The sequence below is a fragment of the Rhincodon typus genome, chromosome 1, assembly GCF_021869965.1.
Source record: "Rhincodon typus isolate 14 chromosome 1, sRhiTyp1.1, whole genome shotgun sequence".
NCBI lineage: Eukaryota > Metazoa > Chordata > Chondrichthyes > Orectolobiformes > Rhincodontidae > Rhincodon > Rhincodon typus.
Window position 1 is genome coordinate 47,049,755 of NC_063332.1, and position 10,186 is coordinate 47,059,940.

At 41.8% G+C, this 10,186-nt stretch overlaps 2 long non-coding RNA genes across 3 annotated transcripts; one reads left to right on the forward strand and one right to left on the reverse strand.

Moving 5' to 3' along the window:
• Positions 1 to 3,270: 3,270 nt before the first annotated feature.
• On the forward strand, positions 3,271 to 9,974 carry LOC125481620. 2 transcript variants are annotated; one of them, XR_007261417.1, is made up of 4 exons: positions 3,271 to 3,568; positions 6,964 to 7,065; positions 7,771 to 8,278; positions 9,798 to 9,974. It is a non-coding gene; the product is annotated as an uncharacterized LOC125481620 (long non-coding RNA). The 2 variants fall into 2 exon arrangements; XR_007261421.1 differs by having other exon boundaries at positions 7,771 to 7,936; positions 9,798 to 9,971.
• LOC109915169 lies at positions 6,113 to 7,904 on the reverse strand. Its single transcript, XR_002258547.2, has 2 exons — positions 7,787 to 7,904; positions 6,113 to 6,886 (listed from the first exon to the last, which is right to left on the reverse strand). It is a non-coding gene; the product is annotated as an uncharacterized LOC109915169 (long non-coding RNA).
• Positions 9,975 to 10,186: the final 212 nt, after the last annotated feature.

Consider the following 10,186-nt stretch of genomic DNA (forward strand, 5'->3'; position numbering starts at 1 on the left):
TAGATGCAGTAACATTTTCAGACATCACTTGATCAGGTGTCAGAGATCAAATAACATTGTCAAGTGTCATGTGGTTCGATCATCATGAGATGAAACCTTCAGGAATGGCCTGCAGCCTGCTTTGTAATAACTCTCCCAAGGGTCAGATTATACCAGCAAATTTCTGAACACCTCAATCAAGGGCTTTTAGGAATACATGTGACAGGATCCAGTTATAGCAAACACCAGTTGCTGCTGGGATTTCCCAGCTAACCTTAATTGACAAGTGTTGCAAACAATTGAAATTCTGTAGGCATAGAGTTGTCACTTCCCCTGGCTCATTCGAAATGTACTAATGCAGTAATGGAAGCCAGTACATCCAGTGAAATGAGCATCCAGGGAAGGGAGAAGAGAATGCTCATGCCAAACAAGTCGGCTGAAGCTCGTATTCCTTTTTCAAATATATCTTAATTATAGTAGGGATTAATCTTCCTGGGCCTTGAATGACATTGTCTATGATGAGAAATTAGGGAAAATTAGGTGAGATTCTGAGCAAGGCCCTACTCAACATCAAGACCAAAAAGTCACAATTATACAAACAAGTCCCTGATGTCAGGATGTGATTCTCGCCTGTGAACTGCAAGAGACATATAAACAGGGATTATTGCTCATTATCACTTAATCTCACCTCATAAATGAGCACTTTCCCATTCTCCCACCTACCAGATAGAAACACTTGGCATCCAGTTTCTGACATGAAAATGAGAGGGGGGATCTGACAGCTTCAGCCTCTGTGCATCGTCTCTGATCCAGTTTTACAAAGTAATGCCACACTTTGGACCACCTGTCATTTAAATGCTGCAGCAAAGTGAGTATGCACAGGGACAGGCACCCACTCACAGATTACACCAGGTGCATCACAGGCCTGCTTGCTCACTTAGTAATCACTCATTTGAGCCGACATTGATGCTTACAGCATATCTGCATCACCTTGCCTTGTCTTTTAGTGCAGAAACAAAGCCAGTCAGCCTGTCATGGTTGCCAGCAATGATCAGTCAAGGGGGTGAACACATTGCTATACATCACTGTGCTACATCAATCTCCACCTACATCAAGTGACAGCTGCATACATAGCAAACCTGCTGCCTGAGCTTCAACTGATGTCTCAAAGGCTATAGGGAGCAGTCCTCAGTCATGTCAAGGGAACCAGCCTTACATCAGGAATTCCCTGTATAGTAAGTCAAGGACAGCCTATTTTATCTGTCCAGGGGCTTAGACATGGTCAGTCAGCTGTTTGGGATTGTCCAGGAGAGGATCCTAATCTTATTGTGGATGTGGGATGGGGTAAATTTTGAACGTCCCACTACCTTCATAAATCTTGCTGCTTGATTGTAGCATGCTTTCTCCTGGAATGAGAAAGAGAGGGATTTAATGAGATGAAAGCAGATGGCACAACTGTTAGTGCTGGTGCTAGGGTGTCCAGGGGAAGGCTGGAAAGGCTGTGCATCTCAAGAGGAGGAGTGGGCAATGCAGAGGGCATGCAGTGTTAGTAGTGAATGGGTGAAAGTGAGTGAGGAAAGGTGTCACAGTAGTGAGAACAGTAAGCATAAACCTTTGTTCAAAGAAAAACTATGGAACTGTAATTAGCCTAAATTATCTAGTCAAGTCTTTAAAATGCAGATGATAAGAACAAGCCTTGTGATTCTGGAATAGTGCTTCAGAGTTGAGGCTGACAGGTTGAAATTGTTTTTCTAACAGAAAAGACTCCACTGAGGCTAATCTCCCATCAGCAAGTCACCCTTTATTTACATGTGCACGATACATGGACTCTGACCAGCTCGCTCAGAGCCAGTCCCTAGGGCGACAAGACTCTCTGACATTCCTGTTTATATCTCTCAGCCAGGGCTCCCTGATTGGCCCAGGTTAACAGTGGCGCAGGTTAACAGCCTCAATCAGGGAACTCATATTCAATGACATCCATCTGACCAACCTCATTATAATCACTATACTAACATTTTGCTTAGGTCAAAGCTGGCATCTTTCTGTCTAATGGATTGAATGGAACAGATTTCCTATTTTTCTCAGTTCCAGTGTGCACTTCTGGATGGCTTTCAGATTCTTTGCCTTTATTTTGAGAGAAATCCAATTGCTCGTGACAGGTGAGTCAAGTTATGGTATAGAGGCTCATACATCACCACGCCTTCGTCGTCACTAACATCAAAACTTCCTCTAGAGTTGCTGCTGAGTTTAATGTGTTATCTTCTTTTTATTCATATATATAATTTGCCCCACAAAGAAAGTCTTAAGTGTTGATTATCAGATGTAGATTGTGAACACTGAGTACACTGCCCTAATTGACCCTCCGAGCCTCTGAAGCAAAGGTTTGCTCCCTCCAGACAGCTCTTCAGGCTTAGCTCAGCCCATTCCAGTGGAGACTAGTCCAAAATGTCCCATCCCAGTCCAGTCCATCCATCCCAGCCCATTCCTGTCCAGTCTCCCATCTCAGCCCAATCAAGTTCACCCAATTCTAGTCTAGCCTATTCCAGCCCAGATCAGTCCAGATGATTTCAAACAAAAAAAAATTGCTGGAGAAACTCAGCAGGTCTGGCAGTATCTGTGGTGAGAAAGCAGAATTAACATTTCATGTCAAGTGACCCTTCTTAGGGCAGCCCTGTGGCTACGCGGTTAGCACTGCTGCCTCACAGCTCCAGGGACCCAGGTTTAATTCCAGCTTTGGGTGACTGTCTGTGTGGAGTTTGCACATTCTCCCTGTGTCTGAGTGGGTTTCCTCCGGGTGCTCTGGTTTCCTCCCACAGTCCGAAGATGTGCAGGTTAGGTGGATTGGCCATTCTAAATTTTCCATTGTGTCCAGGGATGTGCAGGCAAGATGACTTATGTGTTCATCCAGCCCTGCACCTTGTTGTCTCGGATTCTCCAGCATCTGCAGTTCCTACTATCTCTTAGCAATGATAAATGTGGGTTACAGGAGAAAATGCGAGGGAGGCTGTTTGGGTGGGATGCTCTTCAGAGGGTCAGTGTGGGCCCGATGGGCCAAATGGCCTCTTTCTACATTGTAGGGATTCTTTGATTCTTCAGACCTTATACTGATTCCAGTCCAGCCCATTCCATTTCAGTCCAACCACCCATTTCAGCTCAGTTCAGTCGATTCCAGGTCAACCCGTTCCGGTTCGGTCTAATCCAACCCATTTTTGTTCCAGGCCAGTCGCACATCCCAGTCCATTCCAGTCCAGCGGATTCCATTTCAGTCTCTGTGTGCACGGATGATGTGGAGAGAGAGTCACGCGGCAGGGTGTGGTGTCTGTGCTTCCTTCTCGCAAATGTTGACCTTTTTTTGTAAGACAACACTTTGCCGTTTCAAAAGAGAGGAAATTCCCTTTGTTTGGCTGGAAATGTCAACGTGGCTTGCTCCCAATTTTTCCTTGTTTTTCTGTGTAGATTCGGGCTTCGTCACTCGAAATACGTGTCAGTGATATTTCAAGACAATAACAATTTGCGTTTATGTGGTTCCGTTCACACATCAAATAATATGTGGCAAATGGAGCTCATACATCGGGAGATGCGACCAAAGGTCAAGATATTTCTGTCAGATGTTGAAAAATAAGGATGAATACAGGAGCAAAGGGACCTTCCGTAAAAGCTAAAGAGAAGAGGAATAGTTATGAGATTTAGTCTAGGTGTAACACCTTACCGAAAAAAATGGCGGAGGGCTGAAGTTAAAGCAATTTATACAAGAACAATTCCGATGTTAGCTAAACAGGCAGAAAAGACGTGCAACCTGTAACAGATGAATGGTTTGCTGGTCCCTGCTGGAGATGTTGCTGAGGGAGCTGTTGTGGTGCAGTGGAAATGTGCCTACCTCTAACCTAGGAGACTGAGGGATTTAAATCAAAGAACAAAGAAAATTACAGCACAGGAACAGGCCCTTCGGCCCTCTAAGCCTGCGCCGATCCAGATCCTCTATCTAAACCTGTTGCCTACTTTCCAAGGATCTTCATCCCTCTGCTCCCTGCCCATTCATGTATCTGTCTAGATACATCTTAAATGACGCTATCGTGCCCGCCTCTACCACCTCTGCTGGCAACACGTTCCGGGCACCCACCACCCTCTGCGTAAAGAACTTTCCACGTATATCTCCCTTAAACTTTTCCCCTCTCACCTTGAAATCGTGACCCCTAGTAATTGAGTCCCCCACTCTGGGAAAAAGCTTCTTGCTATTCCACCCTGTCTATACCCGTCACGATTTTGTAGACCTCAATCAGGTGCCCCCCTCACCTCCATCTTTCTAATGTAAATAATCCTAATCTACTCAACCTCTCTTCATAGCTAGCGCCCTCCATACCAGGCAACATCCTGGTGAACCTCCTCTGCACCCTCTCGAAAGCATTCACATCCTTTTGGTAATGTGGCGACCAGAAGTGTACGCAGTATTGCAAATGTGGTCGAACCAAAGTCCTATACAACTGTAACATGACCTGCCAACTCTTGTACTCAATACCCCGTCCGATGAATGAAAGCATGCCATATGCCTTCTTGACCACTCTATCAACCTGCATTGCCACCTTCAGGGTACAATGGACCTGAACACCCAGATCTCTCTGTGCATCAATTTTCCCCAGGGTTTTCCATTTACCGTATAGTTCACTCTTGAATTGGGTCTTCCAAAATGCATTACCTTGCATTTGCCTGGATTGAACTCCATCTGCCATTTCTCCGCCCAACTCTCCAATCTGTCTATATTCTGCTGCATTCTCTGACAGTCCCCTTCACTGTCTGCTACTCCACCAATCTTAGTGTCATCTGCAAACTTGCTAATCAGACCATCTATACCTTCCTCCAGATCATTTATGTATATCACAAACAACAGTGGTGCCAACACGGATCCCTGTGGAACACCACTGGTCACAGTTCTCCATTTTGAGAAACTCCCTTCCACTACAACTCGGTCTCCTGTTGCCCAGCCAGTTCTCTATCCATCTAGCTCGTACACCCTGGACCCCATGCGACTTCACTTTCTTCATCAGCCTACCATGGGGAACCGTATCAAATCAATTTAAATCCAATTGATTCAATAAATCTGGAACTGAAGACTAGTATTCACCACAAGAGAATGAAACGATTGGTTTTTCACAAAAAAAATCTAGTCCAGTAATGCCTTGAAAAGAAGGAAATCTGACATACACATGATTCCAAACCCACAGAATGTGGTTGATTCTTGAAAGCCTCTAAAATGGCCTGTGTAGCCTACTTCTGTTTACGGCAGCATTATGGGTGTACCTACAGCACACAGACTACAGTGGTTCAAAAAGGCAACTCACTGCCAGCATTTCAAGGCAACTAGGAATGGGCAATAAATGCTGTTCTAGAGAGCAATAGTCCAGGTCCATTAATGAATAAAAAAGAACTTTGATGTGGAAACATGTCAAATGCCTTCTGGAAGCCAACAGGCTCCCCTATATACACAGTGTATGTTACTCCTTCAAAGAATTACAATAAATTAGTTAAATGATTTCCCTTTCACAAAACCTTGCTGGATCTTCATGATCACCTTGAGTTTTTCCAAGTCCCCAATTATAAACTTCTGAATAATCGATTCTAACACCTTTTCTGCAAAAAATGTGAAACTAACTGGCCTATAGTTTCTTGCCTCTCTCACTTTACCAGAAGTTTGCATTTTCTAATCAGATGGAAAATTTTCAAAACCTAAAGGATTTTGGAAAATTAACATGATTGCATCTACTACCTCATTAGCAACCTCTTTTAAGACTCTACAATGAAGTGCATCAGGACCCAGTGATTTATCAGTCCACAGCTCCATCAGTTTGCTCAACACCTCTTCCTCATGCAGCTTCTCCTCTAATAGGAGCAGTGCTATTGTGCCACTCTTCCAAGACTGTGGGCTGCCTGATTGGCCACAGGATACAGCTATCATCCCTAATTGGATTGCAGTCATGGATGCAATGTTGCAATTGTTCAAGTCTATAAAGCTCTCCCAGGTAGATGCCCCTCAAAGAGAGCACACTGGTGGAATCTGGCCGTGGTCCTTGATTTTTTTTAAAGTGCATATAATTTCCCTTTATAGTATGTTCGTAGTACAATACACCAGAGTGTGAGGTGAACATAGGAATTGTAGATTTTATTTGTTAGGTAAGTTACTACATTGACAGTGTGAAGGTTATGAAAACAACTTCATGCCAACAACAACAATCACCAGATGATAGTAATAGTGATTTAAATTTGTTTACAATAAAGTCAAATTAATTGAAACAATGCAGTTTATGGATTATAAATATGAACATTGATGTTTGAGTACTTCAAAGTATGTTTCAACATAAAAATGCTCACTTTTTTTCTTGTACTTGTTCAACTCTCAATTTTATTAACTTTACAAAGTACTCACTTGTTGTTCTAAATTCCTGGGTTATTAAAGGACTTTACGTAACATCCACACAATTTAATTCCAGCAAGGGCAGAAATTAACTTTACGATCATGTTTCATTATTCAACGGAAAATTGTAAAATGGTGTCTTTATTCGAAGTACTTTTCGTGGCTCTGCTTTGTTACATTTTTCCCCCTGTAGCCTCACAAGGGCGTATTTGTTGTCTGATGCTGTATCTCCCCTATTCCTTCCTGTCACATGGTTGAAAGTACCCGCAATCTGAATTTGTCATTTTCTCGTCCTTCAGGAATGACATTAATCCGTTACTGTTTTCCAAAAACTCGGTCATAAAATGATCCGTTAAATATTTGTTTCAATATTTTTGATTGCTTGACAATTTTTCATGGCGCTTTGTTCAGTTTGGAGAGACTTGCGTAATACATATCTCAGGTGCAGAAAGTCTCCGATTTTCCTCAGCTCTAGTGCCAGCTCCTTTATGGCTTTTGAATCTAAAATAAACAAATCAGTTATTGTTATCAACTTAATCTGCCACTAAATTAAGTATTATGTCTTATGTTCTTTACAGTTAGGTATTTCAAAACTGAAGACTTGAATTTTTTCAGATCATAAGAAATAGGAGCAGGAGTAGGCCCTTCAGCCCCTGAGCCTACGCCAGCCATTCAACAGGGTAAGGATTCATCTGACATCGCGGTCCACTTCCACGCCCTTTCCCTGAACCCCTTCCTCTCCCAATTGATCAAGAATCTAAATTTCAACTCATTCCACATTATTAATATCAATAAGACAGACCATGTGCAGAACGAAATCTCCACTCTGCTGCTGCTCTATGTTAACTCCAGTTTCTGCATCAGTGCCAATTTCTTCACATATTTAAGCAGTTTTACATCCTCACTAGAAACAAATTTCAGATTAGCCAAATTTAACAGTAATCCGCATTTAAATAGTTTTATTGCATTAAAATATTCAAAGGCGCATTTCAAATAGGTCCCTCAATAAACAGATGAGATAGAAAAAAACTCCATCTTATCAGTTTGGATTCCTAGTCTTCAAGAAATAACAAGAGTGTTGTATAGACATGCTATCCTAACCAAGCAGAGATTCCTGCACAAACATTTCTTAATCCTTATCACTCTTCGGAAACAAACTGCCCAAGTTAGTCATCACGGAAAGTGCAATGAAATAAATGCACGTTTAGAGAACATAATCGATAGCAATTATACTAAGCGCGACTGACACGTAATGAAATTTTAACACTCAGAAACAGAAACCTCGCCGACATAGACTGCCGAAAGCATAGTAAAGGTCTGGCCTGCTTTTGCCAATATTAGCATCGTAAACTGCAGATACGCGATATCTGACTTTCTTTTTCCAGGATGCAATGTACTTACCAGCGGGGAGATCCTGAGTGGCCGATCTTTTGAAGCTTGCCCGTGTTATTGGCTTCATCAACTTTTGCTCTGGATTACTCTGGATACAAATCAGTCAAGATTCTTCAACCGAACGGTGTAATCAGGAGCGAGAGTTCACTTTCGTCAATGGTTAGTTCGACTGCAGTCGAGTTTTTGTCATCGATGCTACGGTCTATATAAGCACCATTGAGCACGAGTGATGCATGTGGCAATCTCAGTCAATACCTATGGCTGGGAAAGCACCTCAGCCAGCGACATTTCTGGGAATTGCACTGCTTTTCAACGACTCACAGGAGGGAGAGACGTTATCATAAGACACCTGGAAACCGCCCACCCAGAAACAAAAACAAGAAGCTGGGAAATCGCAACAAGTCACGCAACAGCTGTGTGAATTTACCAGCTCAATGACCTTTCATCAGAATTAGCCATCGGTTTGGTCAGCAACATTTGCAGATGTCAACTACAAGTGACGTATGTGTCTGTGAGTTTGTGTGAATATTCAAGAAAAAGCTGAGGCACGCAAAATACAATAGAATCAAAGGAAGTTGATAGGCAGCCAATTTTGAGTGATTTTACTCTAAGTAACTCGTGGGATGTGAATGTTGTTGTTGACTGTCCATCCCAAATTGCCCTGGAGAAAATAGTATTGAACTGTCTTCTTAAATGCCAGTAAAGGACTCACAAAGGACAGTCTTGAGCTAACAAATGGGTCAGCCTGGTTAAGAACAACAGATGTCCAACACTAAAAGACACGTGATCCAGATGGTTGTTTATGAAAAACTGGTGTTTCACAGTCACTATTATGACACAAATTTTTTATTTCAAAATTATTTAATTAATTTAAATTAATTTTCCAACTACTATGTTGGGATTAGGAACTTATGCATCTGTATTATTCGTCCAGCTCTCTGGACTACTGGCCTAGTATCATACTATCAAGTAATCAGATGACTAAAACTAAACTGAACAAATGAGACAAATGGAGGAAACAATAATAGGAATACAAACATAATGGTTACAGCTTATGTGACACAGCACAGCAATTATATTAGAATCATAAAATCCCTACAGTGTGGAAAGAGGCCATTTAGCCCAGCAAATCTGCATCAACCCTCCGAAGAGCATCCCATCTATACCCAGCCCCCTACTGTATCCCCATTACCCCACATTTACCATGGCTAACCTATTTAGCCGACATATCCCTGGACGTAATGGACAATTTAACGTGACCAATTCACCTAACCTGCACATCTTTAGGCATGCAGTTCCTGGATTTCATCCCAACAACCAAGAAAGAACATTTCCAAGTCAGGAATGGACCAGACTTGAGGGGACTTCAGAAGTTATATTCACCGTTATAAACTTGTCCATTTTGGCAGTCAGGGTCACTGGGGAGAGAAATATTCTTGGAAGTACATTTAGTGAGTTGCTGCAAATAATGTCAAGTATCTAGTCACAATGAGAAATTTCAGTTTACTCCAAAATTAAATTGGCATTTGTGTTTGGTCACGACATGTTCATAAATTGAAATTGATGTGGCTCTTATTTAAGCATAATGTCATAGTGATACAGTTTCACACATAGAATGTTATTATATTCCAATTTGGTGTTGGCATTGGCATAGTGTTTCACTTTAAATGCAGTAATGTAAAATAAATCAGATCTGATGCTAATGTATAGTTGCTTAGAAACAGTGAACACTGATTGCTTAAAGCCACAATGAGAAATACAATGAGAATTGTGTTCACTGGCTCAGCAACTTGACAGAGTCAACGGTTAAGTCACATTATATGTGGAAATCTAGATCTATCCTATGATCTCCAACACAATGGAAGACATTCTTGGAAGCTTGATCATGTGACATCTACTCACATGACACATGCTCACGTGGTAAAAGTTAAATGTTACCTGCAAATTAATGTTATTGTATGGACCATATGGAGGTTAGGATCACTGCAGCTCAGTATCTTTGTTTGTATTTTCATGCCAGCACCTGTTGTGCAAGAAATTTGAGAGCCAGGAGGCCACCTGAGACAGGGTGAAGAGGAAAAAAACCCCAAGAATGGAAAAGAGGGGAAATGGAAAGTGAAGGAGTGAATCATAGAGGAGAAATCACAGATGGGAAGAATTTGATTTTATTTGAATAAAAGGATTAAATTGGACCAAAGGGTCTGTTTCTATGCTGTATGACTATGATTGCAAAGACTACGCTTGTTTTCCCTGAATATATCAGCTTGGGTGATCTAATTGAGGTATTTCAGGTGATTAATAGATTTGACAAAAAAGGCACAGAGAAACAGTTTCCTCTTAGGAGGAGTCCTTTACAAGGAATCTAAAAATGAAAGCCAAACAAATCAGGGATGATATCAGAAAGCATTT